Here is an 11,963-nt window from a genome sequence, read left to right on the forward strand (position 1 = left end):
AAAATATAATTTTAAGGTAACTCTTAGTTTATTAGTGTAATGGGTACACGCGGGTCTGTCATTTGCGATGCGTGGAAACATCTCCTTTGATGCCTTTCACTAGCATTTAAACTGCTAGCTTAGTGGTGAGAGCACTCGCCTATCATACTGGATGTGTCATGTGCGCAGGTACGAGTCCTGAGCTTAACAGGTTATGTCGCTCATGAACACTGGTTAAATTACTCACGTTATTTTTTTGGGAGGAGAAATATGCATTTGTACTTTCAACCTGTCATAGATAAACAGTAGCCACCTCCTCAATGCTGACGCATTATTGGGCAACCATGAGAATGAAGTTTCTGGTAATCCCAGGATAAAAACAGGTATAGAGCCATGCCTTCACTTTCCCACAGTAGCTTTGTTGGTAATTAATAACGATTCGCTAATTAAGCTACAATTTATTTATTGTCCACTTCAATTTTTTTCTAATGGCCAAGGATAGCACTTAGATGACGAAGTGGGGAGTTAAGGAGGTAATGCAACTGTAGATGGAATTGCAAAAGTGCAACGATACATGGCTGAGCCGAACATGGCACGCAATGCAGATTTTCTTCAATACTGGAGGAGCCAATGGACATTTTATCCAAACCACTTTCAACAGGCTAAGAAACTCTTGTGCATGCTGGCATCATTGGTTTCATGCGAGTGTTTGTTGTCCACAGCAGGTAAAATTGCTTGTAAAAAAAAAAAAAAAAAAAAAAAAAGGAACCAACTAAATTTTAAACATTAAAAAAGCTATAGAAAAATGTTTTGAATAACATTTTACAAAAGTCCACAAACATCCTCATTCACCCATTTTTTACTTATACTTTCACATAATAATAAAGGTTCACATTATCTAAAGATATAAAATAATGCAATGTGAATGTAAAGACTTAAATGATTTGATTTTACATGCTAGGTCATCAATTCAGTGTCAGTCTGTCAAGTGGGTTGCCTGTAGGCAGGGGCGGACTGGGACTAAAAAGCAGACCTGGACTTTGACTCGGCCCAGCCCACAAGAATCGCTATACGAAGGGAAACACAGACCCCCTAGGGCCTTTACCTGGTGGATAACAATTGCCGGTATACCGATCAAGTGACCCTCTTCATCCCTTTTTACTTGCCCTGCGCTTGTATGGGGAACTTCTACCAGCTTATCATTACATCCTCCCTCTTCTTTTCTCTCTCCTTGCACCGGCTGCACGTCAGAGCGGCTTCCGCTACCCCTCTCACCATTGCCGGGGGCTAGGCTGCTGTTACCCGACGTGGCCGTTGCAGCCAGACTGCTGCTTGCGAAAATATTTGTAAACTTAAGACATTTAAATGCTTTGCTCTCCTGTTTCTTTGATTTTTTTCTCCCTAACCTAAGTTCTGCGTGCCACCCTTTTTTTCTTATTTTTGCCACCACCATCCATATTGTGCATTAACGCTCGTCGCTAGTTTGCTTTGCTTCTACAAAGAACCAATGAAGGGTACTTTGTGTTTTCTCCGTTCTTTTATCAGACTGGCAATGAACAGCCAGGCGCATTGCTGCCACCTGTCGGATTGGATGCGAACTGTAGATAATGAGAGGCTAGGGGGGATAAAAACAGTGATGTATAAGGAATGGCGGCCGCCGGCCGTCCAGGGCACCGGCCGTTCTGTGATCCTCCAGAACCCACAGATTACCAGTCCGCCCCTGCCTGTAGGGATTTTTTATGTCCAGCAAGTGTCAGTATTCGATGACACAGTATTAACACTGTGTCAACACAGTGTGCCACAGTGCCGACACGCTTCATGAGGTCTCACGGACCCATCACTAGACTGTACAACAAAAACGCTTCTCTCTCCTAGATCTCAGCTCTATTATTTACAATATATACAATATTTAGTGTCTTCTCAAACTTGAGATGAATCAAGAATAGCTGCCACAGCTTACGATCCACACGAGTGCTGATGTTTCCGGGTGGTGGTATGGCTGGAGAAGAGACTGAGTGCTTGTGGTGAGCTGCTTAAATAGGCCAGGGAGTCCACACCATGACCACCTTGACCAATCACATGGCACCAATCAGAAGCTGCTTATCCAGACCTGTTAAGTTTCACGATTTGGTCGGGAGACTCCCGATTTTGACCCCAATGCTCACGCCTCACGATTAGAAAGCCAAATCTCCCGATTTTCCAAAAATGTCAATTTTTTTTTTTTTTTTTACGTTTTTGTTTGTCACCGTTTTGTAACGATATCATTCGGCCCGATTCAGAAAGTGACCAACAACGAATAGCCTGGCCGTCTCCGACTTCCCTGCCCTCACTCCCCTTCAGAGCTGGAAAAGCCCAACCAATCATCTGACTGGGAGGGAAGAGGCGAAGCACCACCGACTTCCCAAGATGCTGGCACTAATAAACCGGCTTTTAGACTGGTTCAAGTCTTTATTTTGGAAGGAAGAGATGGAGCTGACCCTGGTCGGCCTCCAGTATTCGGGAAAAACGACGTTCGTCAACGTAATTGCCGTAAGTCTTACCTGCCAGCGATAGCTAACTAGCCTAATGCTAATAGCATTAGAGCTAATGATAGGAGAACGATGACGAGGAAGAAGTCCCTGCTTTACTCTGTGTTTTCGTGGATCAAACATCATGGAATATTAAACCAATGCGGTCCTACCCCCACAATATATGAATTTAAGTGAGAAAGCATATCGTTACTTACTTGAAGTTTAATCATTTAGATTCGCTATTATGCTAAAGCTAAAGTGTATACTATACACTTTATTACATTATATCATTATTACTGTGCTGAAACAAAAAATATAAAGTTTCAATTCTAGGTTACAATTCAATTAAAAAACTGCCATGACAAAGATACTTTTAAAAACAAATATGATTAATTTTCTAAATGATGTAATTAATGTTTTTAATCTTGCTGATTTAGTCTGACGAAACCCTAATTGGAGTGATGGTTGATGAGATGAAGAGGCTGCTGAGGAAGCTGATGTCCAAATTTGTGCAAATGGATGTGATCAGGAAAGCTGAGGATATCCTAGATGTTGATTACAGGAACAAGGAGAACTGGCATGACACAGGCAACATAGCAGTATCACATGATGCCAGACAATACATGGAGCAAGTTGAAGACTATCTCTGATGCCACCAAAAAGGGGTTCTTTGACAGTGTAGTTAATTTTTACACAAGTGTTGTGACCAAAATGAACTTGAAAAAAAATGGTTGTATTTTGTCTTAGCGATTGTCGCGCGCGCGCGTCATCGGGGTTGGCAAACAGAAATCTCCCTATTTGCAATTTCTACAACTTAACAGGTATGCTTATCTGTCAACACCTGTACCTAATTCATTCAATCAGCAAACCAATGCACCTGCATACACACACACACACACACACACACACACCTACACACACACACACACGCACAGCAGAGGAAAAAAACACAACAAGAACTGACCCACACCAAACACTGTCTATAACAATCACAATGTTCAGACATAAGGTCACTTGGAACAAGGAGACACCCTGGTAGATGTTCAGTGGTCAACTTTGTTGTCACATCAACGGACTTCCCAGCTGCTTGTCCCTGATATAGAAAGTGGCAAAGCTTACAACTTATGACGCCCTAGTGGTGATTTAGCTCCGAATCTTTGGGAAAATGCTGGTCTCACCAGGCAGACCTAAATGTCTTGTGAGGTTCTGTTAGGAAAATGTGGCAGGAGGTTCGACTCACGCCACCAACAGAATTTCAGACATGTCGTTGAAGATGTGTTTCAGCGAGCCCGAGTGGATTATGTTTCGCACAGGTTTGCAACATCATGTGGACATCAGGGACGATGCCTTTGCATTGGCAGACAGTTTTTTTTTCTTTTTTTTTTTTTTCCCTTAAGTGAAACTGGAGAATGTGCTCTAACTACAAAGGATCACACTTCTCAGCCTCCTAGGTAAGGCATTTTCAGGAGTTTTTGAGAGGAGGGTACATCAAGACATCGGATCTCAGATCCAGCAGTATGGTTTTCGTCCTTGCCGTAGGGATTTCTGGTCCAACTAAAAATGTTTACTATAAGAAAGGTTCAATGGCAAACATTAGAAACACGGACAGAAAGAGGGGGCCAATATACAAGGGACTAATATACAAGTAGACAAATAAGAAACTATTTACTTGGTTGCTGCAAGGATACTTGTTTTTGTAAGGGTTGTTAAAAAGTCCAAACACAAAATGATCAATCGTTGAATTGTCAGGCAGTCGATTATACAAATAAATGTATTCTTGGTAATGATCCATGGTGATTTGAAAGACACTTGTCTCAAGAAACATAATAATGCGTCGAACAGGCAAATACGTTTCTTGCCTGCCGGGGGGGGGGGTGTAATTATTCATTTAATAATCCACTTTCAATTCATTTCCTATGAAAGCTGACCCTGTGCATTAAATCATTCTACAAACATGTGCGAAGAATAACTATCAACTAATTATCATGTTGTGTTCAATGAAATGTTACACTGAACCCTATTAAATGAAATTAGTTGGTCCTTCTTTAATTAAATGTATAATCAATTCATAACTGAAAAATCTGGTCTTACTGGGAAGTGACATGAGATGTGGAATTTTGAGAGTCAATTTTAAACCTATCATTTTTAAAATGTAAAGACCATGATTGTGTGAATTGTTTCTCTTTTTATGGTCACTGTTCTTTAATGCAAAGTTCATATCTCTGCATGATGTTCAAGAGCGCTTCATACACATTCATTGTCACATTTCCTCTCAAGTAGACTGTAAGCAGACATGCATACCCTCCTTGAAAATTATGCTGTTGAAACAGAATTCCATTGAGCAAGACTCCACTCACAATTCAGCCACCAAAAAACAAGCAAACTGAAAATTATGTAAGTGAAAATTAAAAAATATATATTAATATAAAAATCCAAATCAATAAATTGCGAGGGCTGCATAATCGGATATTAATGACAGTCCTCAGAGAATCACCGTCTCAACATTGGTATCAATTATACAGGCATAGACTTCAAATACTTGCTAAGACATGGGAAACGGGGCCGATCAGTAGGGAGTCTATTTTCAAAAACTTCAAATTCCAATATTTTCAAAACCAAAGCTGCTACCGACCTAAAACCGAAACAGGCACCTACCTTAGCCATATATGAGTCTCTATGAGCAGCGGCATCAAAAAATTCAAAGTCATTCCCTTATAAAATCACAATTAATTATTTTTTATATAAGTATAACAAAACCTAAAATGGCTATAAAATTCTGAGATTTTACACTAGCCGCACAAAAATCACCTAATGCAGATATAATCACCTATATTTTCAATATCAATACCAATATTTAACATATCATATAAGGTTTTCACCAAAATAGCAACTTAATTTTTTTTTTTTTTTTTACTGCAAGTTTTCAACAGCTAATAATTCACTCAATTTAACATCAGAAATTTGATACTTGAGGAAAACATACATAATCAATCATAAATAATTTGCAAATAGATTATTGATTAAATCTATATACAACCATAACTTTTAATAAAATAGAATAGCCCTTAATTATCATTATACAGTTATACAATGAAATTGTGGAGCATCCCTTTACAGTGCAGGATGAGTTAAAATCTCAAAAGTGACGTGCAAGTATAAAATCTAAATAAACATAAATATAAAATGCATATGAGATATTCCTATAATTCAGACAGTGCAAATAATCGATGTGGTGTTACCAGGATGTGAGCCTCGTCTTTCAACAATTACATAGCCTTTTTCTATGCCTGTCACCTCGACTTGTACAAGTCCCTGTTCCTTGCCGTCTCCTTTCTGCCCTCCTCGATTCTGCTCCTTTTCATGCCGGCCAGCCACTCCAAGGCCTTGTTCTTCCTCGCTTCTGAAGTCACATCCTTGGAGAAGTTCACACTAAAACAGTTGAAGAGGGACAACCAGGAACTCTAGCAGTGTGCTCCTGTGCTTCCTGCACATCAGGAAGTCCCACAGCGACATTCCGAAGGACGCCATGTGGGCCATGGGGAGAGATGGCCGCTTGAGGACCGCTCGGCCCGTCTCCAGGTCTCCCTTGTTCTCTGGAACATCTCCAGGGTGTCAGCCCTGTGTGTCCCTGTGTTCCTTCTTGCCCGTGCGACCGTGTTGGGGTTGACCGCCATGATGATTCCGACGCTCTGCTTCTCGATCAAAGAACACCCAGGACCTTCTGGGTCAACTTGAAGCCGGCCTTGACAGACTTGTAGTTCTCCCACCTGGCCAGGACCTTGAGGCTCGAGAATCGGGCCATCCTCATCCTCTCAGACTCCTAAAAAACATGTTTGTTTTAGAAAGATAGGTGTTATGGATCATCTTTTTAATGAAGTGAATAATGCTGGCCACTTACTTCAGCCCCAGGACACCTGGGCAGCACCATCTTCCTAAGGTTCACGGGGTCAAAGTAGACGAAGATCTGCTTGTTGCCGTCGGCGTAGGGGTTGGTGTAGGACCATGGTGTTTCACTGAAAGTTATTAGATTGAAATATTACATAAAATAAAACACGTAAAAGGTGATTTTTTTTTTTTGAAATGTCTAAAATCAAATCTAGAAATACAAAATCCAAGATGGCCGCCGAAGCAAAACAATGAGGATTTTACGTTGAAATTCTTGTGAATAAATGCCTAAATCCCTGAATTCTTTATAGATATGGATGTAAAAAAGTCTCGATTCTTGGTTGAATGCAAAAGAAACCGTGCAGGTAGCATTTATTTTATGTAAACATGGCTAATCTGCGGCTCGTCTTTAAGTTCACTGTGGCGCCGACTTACAGCAAGTCCACAGCAAAGAGCTTTTTATGTTGAAATAATTGTGAATAAATGCTTAAATCCCTGAATTCTTTATAGATATGGACGTAAAACAGTCTCGATTCTTGGTTAGAAGCAAAAAAAATCATGCAGGTAGCATTTATTATACGTAAATATTGTGAGGTATAATGCCAATGCTGTAGCTGCTAATTTCTCCCATAGTTTTTATTCCACAACGTTTCAAAATGCATGCATAGTACAAAAAATGGGCTTTCTCGTGTACCGTCTTCAGAAGAGGCTTCCTCCTGGGGTGACAGCCATGCACACCAATTTGATGTAGAGTTTGGCATATGCTCTGAGCTCAGGCTGACCCCCCACCTCTTCAATCTCTGCAGCAATGCTGACAGCACTTCTGTAACGAATCACATGACATTTTGGATGGAAAATGACAAGCAGTACTCAATTTGGACATTTAGGGGTGTACGTAGTTTCTAAGTGGTGTATTCACGTTTGTTGCCAGGGGTTTAAATAATAATGGCTATATTTTGAGTTATTATGAGGGGGAAATAAATTGACTCTATATTATAAGCTGCACACAGACTAGTTTTCATTGTGTCAAAGTGTCATTTTGTCACTGTTGTCACATGAAGAGATATACTTAAATATCTGCAGAAATGCGAGGGGTGTACTCACTTTTGTGATACTGTACTAGCAAGGAGCCAGTCATTTTGTGTATAACAATTTTGGATTGTGTCTAGATTATTACCAAGTGAAATACATTCATAAATGGTGAATTGTGATGCTGGATTAGAGTTTTCTCCGTTGGGCTGACTATGCCTCGGTGACTTCAGTATACATGTGGACTCCACAACCTTGGCTTTTACTGCATAATTTCACTGCTTGACAACTTCAATTTCTTTCAATATTTTCAAGGTCCCTCCCATGGTAAGTGAAATACACTGGACATGTGCGTGCTCCACAAATTCACCCTCATCCCTCTGAAATGCCTCTACTATGCCATACTGACCATCATCCTCTTCACTGCACCTCTACCACTCCCAAGACATTGCCGCCATGAGGCCATAACGTTAAAAAGGTCAGGAAGGAGAGTTGACCAATCCTTTCCACCACAATTGCATTGTCTTTGGCCTGTGATTCTCCCAAACACCTGTGATGAGGACCTGGCTTTCCATTATATTACAGCCTTAACCCTTAGCCTGGATTCACATGACCCCCTTACCACCTGGGTTATTTACTTTTTCCACCCTGCTGTTTGCTTCTGCTTTTAATTTCCCTTCCATGAAGGCCAACAGCCACCATCTTGGCGACTTGATAAAACTACTGGCTTCACTATTTACTTTGAGGCATTTAAGGAGAATCGAGACTCATTCCGTCTGTTTCTTCCACAATAAATCAACCCAAAACCGACCATAATGGTTCGCGCCTAGGGGTGGGTTCAAGATCATCACGCCGCCTTAAAGTTTCAATCATTAAAGCCTAAAATTAAGTTTCGCCTGACAAACAGGGTTTTAACATCGACTCTCTGCTCGAGCTTGGCCAAAATAGTGTGTTCGGGCGCCCCTGAGTGCAGCGCACAGTGTAGGAAGATGGTGTGTTTTCATTATTAAAAAAAAAAAAAAAAAAGCCGGAAATGACCAGAATGGGTCGTGCTAAGCGAGGGCCAGCCTTGGGCATAGGCGAGCTAGGTAATTGCCTGGGGCACCATCTAGTGGCGGGTGAGAGGCTTCCTCCTCGTGTGACAGCCATGCACACCAATTTGATGTAGAGTGCGGCGTATGCTCTGAGCACTAACAGGCTGACCCCCCACCTCTTCAGTCTCTGCAGCAATGCTGACAGCACTCCTGTAACGAATCATATGGCAATTTGGAAGGAAAATGACAAGCAGTACTCAGTTTGGACATTTAGGGATTCTTAGGGGTGTACTCACTTTTGTTGCCAGGGGTTTAGATATTAATGGCTATATTTTGAGTTATTATGAGGGGAAAATAAATACTCTATTATCTATATATGTATATATATATATATATATATATATATATATATATATATATATATATATATAAATAACTCTATTATATAAGCTGTACACAGACTACTTTTCATTGTATCAAAGTGTCATTTTGTCAGTGTTGTCCCATGAAAAGATATGCTTAAATATCTGCAGAAATGCGAGGGGTGTACTCACTTTTGTGATACACTGTAAATAGCTGTTTAAATGTTTCTTGCACTGCACTGCTCATCCTGTTCTGGGTTACTGAGAGCTCAAGTTTTTACAAGCTGAATCTAAGCTTCACGCAGCCAACAATTAGGATTTAATCACCAGAAAAACAAAAAATGGATGTGTAAGAAGCATCAATTACTTCAGTCATCATTTTTGATGAATTTAATCAAGCAGCTCATCATTGCAGAAACAGAAACATAAAGCACCCGTGACACTCGTGTAATTACATGCCTGGTCTCAATTAAACATGAGCCTCAGCACACACATGTGAAGCCCATAACTCTCCTCACGTCAGGGAAAAGGTTGACAAATATAGGCACTAAGAAACAGTCCTCATTAACACACAGAACGGAAGGTGTGTGTTTATGGAAGAGAAACAGATTGCTCAATGGCCTTCTTCCCTGAGATATCCCAGAGGCAACCAGTGGCAGCCATCTACATACAATGAAGGAGTGATTATGATGTGAAGAAGCCTAACCTCAAGGATCAACACTGGTAGTCTTACTGTCGAAAGAACAATTGAGGAAGACGCATAGTTACCCACAGTTCCTTACAGCCCGATGGCTGAAACTGAAGGTAGAGAGGGGAGAGAGAGTTTAGAATCTTAACACTGTGGTGGGTAAAGGAGTGGGGCTTCAATCATCGTCTGTGTTCACCACGTGTTATAGTCTGTGCAGCTCCCAATCCACGCAGTGATGGAGCTGGAAGGGATGCTCTTAAAGGTTCCTTGGTAAAATGTGCTCATGATGGGTGGTCAATCACTTACCTGCCTGGAGGCAATGGAAGTACAGGCGCCGCTGGGTGTTCTTAGGCAATGATGGAAAGTTGATCCACCCAAAGTGCAAACATTTCATGTATGTGCATAAGTGGCTCATGAATGTCTATGGAAGAATTTGGGCTGTCCAAATAGTTTTCTGATTTAAGTGTCTGTGTTTCATATACTTGGCTATTAGAAAAATATGGCGGAAAACATTAAAGTGACTGGAAGTTCCGCTCTGTTTTTGATTTGGCTTGATTTTAAGTTATGCGAAGAAAAAAAACATTTGCAAGGGAATTTTAAGGGTTAAATTTCTATACCATAATATTTTAATTTTTGCAATAGGCTTTTAAAATATTTTTTCATTTATGATGACAGAATATGAAAGCGAGAGACTTAGAATAAAAGGCTCCATATGCATAATGGGAACACATAAATGTGAGTGCATAACACTTTCTATTTATTGTATTTAGCCTTGAAGCCTAGGACCTAGGCTTTATGATTTAAGCATCTAATGTATCTAATTCATCGATATCATCCCATAATAAGCAATCCAAATGGCAACAAGGGTCGATAAGATAATGGACAGCATGCTAGTCGTTAGCCTGCTGTGTCCATAATTCTCGCGCTAGGGTTCGACTGCAATGTATGCCTTTTTGTGGCTGTCCTTAAACTCTAGGTGAGAGCATGAGCGAGCATAATTAAAGACACCATGATTTTAACGAGATATTATCGCTTACTTACCTTGTTTTGATCCAAAAACTCCGTATAGCCTGTATCACCGAGTATCAAGACACAGCTGTGAACGGCCACAGCCGGATTTTGTGGGGATTTTATGGATGAAACAAGGTAATATAACAAAGGTCGCAATGCAGAATTTACAGACATTAAGGAGTGGTCGAGATTTTCTTTTTCAAATAATTACCCTTTTAAACGTTTTTTTTCCCCTTTGTTTGGATTGATTATTTATCATCTAAAATATCGGGGGAAATGAGACAGTAACAAAACAGACCAATTAAGCGATAATTATGGGGTAGATATTGGTGACCTATTTACAGACACTATTTTTTTCATTGTGACCAGTGTTGTCACAGATTACTTGAAAAAGTAATTTAATTACCGTTTACTGATTACGCCTCAAAAAAGTAATCTAGTTACTTTACTGATTACTTCATTATCAAAGTAACTAAGTTACTTTAAAAGTAATATATCAGTTACTTTTTACCCATTTTTCTCCCTTTGCCGCCTCAATATAAGAATGACAACAGAAAAATGTCATCACATGTAACTGACTTTCCGATGATTGAATTTAAAGGGGAATATCATTATTTTGCGGTAGCTTAGTCACTCCGGAGCCTTGAAACTAACAAATATCTGACAAACTGCTTGGAATTTGTTGAAATCAACTCCACAGACCAACTAAACCCCGCTAACTCTAAGATCAAGCCTCATGTCAAAACTTCTGAATTTCAGGTTATGGTTAACAGCATATCAGTGCCAATGTAAAACAATGCAAACTGACGGCACAATAATCAACAACACACAAGTGGATTGTACAGTGCAATAAACACAAAGGTGGTAACGGGCGCGGATGCGCTTGCAGCCGTGCACATTAACGACTCGGAAGTACTCCTCTCAACACACATGCGGTCAATTTGTGCAAAAAACGTGGCGGCAACTAAGCACTTTACACTCAATCGGACTTACAACACATCCCACAGATGCTAAACGAACACATCACCTCACGCCATAAACGTTGAACACGCATATGATGTAAACAAAGCTTGCCAACTTGGAGCGATGACTGCCTGTCGTTGCTACGGCAAAGCTACAAAACGGCCGCGCATGTAGGGGGTCCAACCTTTTGCTGATACTCTCCAGAATGAAGGAAAAATACTCACCTTCATTCATGGATATCGACAGATCAACATTTCCTCGCAACTTCTCAACACTCGGCGCAAATGCCCACCCGCCTCAGTCCCACAACATGTGACGCGAGACCAAAACAGGAAATAGCTAAGAGGTTGTCATGGAAACACGGACCGGGAACCTTTTAGTTTAGCATTTTCTATTCAAAATGCTCTTCGTACATGACTACAATATTCTTCATTCTACATACATTATGAGGCAATGAAAAAATAGTAACGCAGAGACACTAAGGAAACTAACTTTAAAGAGG

The 11,963-nt window shown here is 40.4% G+C and overlaps 1 long non-coding RNA gene across 1 annotated transcript; it reads right to left on the reverse strand.

Moving 5' to 3' along the window:
* Window positions 1–5,571: 5,571 nt before the first annotated feature.
* LOC130912433 (uncharacterized) lies at window positions 5,572–7,199 on the reverse strand. The gene is made up of 3 exons (XR_009062606.1): window positions 7,069–7,199; window positions 6,388–6,502; window positions 5,572–6,309 (listed from the first exon to the last, which is right to left on the reverse strand). It is a non-coding gene; the product is annotated as an uncharacterized LOC130912433 (long non-coding RNA).
* Window positions 7,200–11,963: the final 4,764 nt, after the last annotated feature.

The sequence above is a fragment of the Corythoichthys intestinalis genome, chromosome 2, assembly GCF_030265065.1.
Source record: "Corythoichthys intestinalis isolate RoL2023-P3 chromosome 2, ASM3026506v1, whole genome shotgun sequence".
NCBI lineage: Eukaryota > Metazoa > Chordata > Actinopteri > Syngnathiformes > Syngnathidae > Corythoichthys > Corythoichthys intestinalis.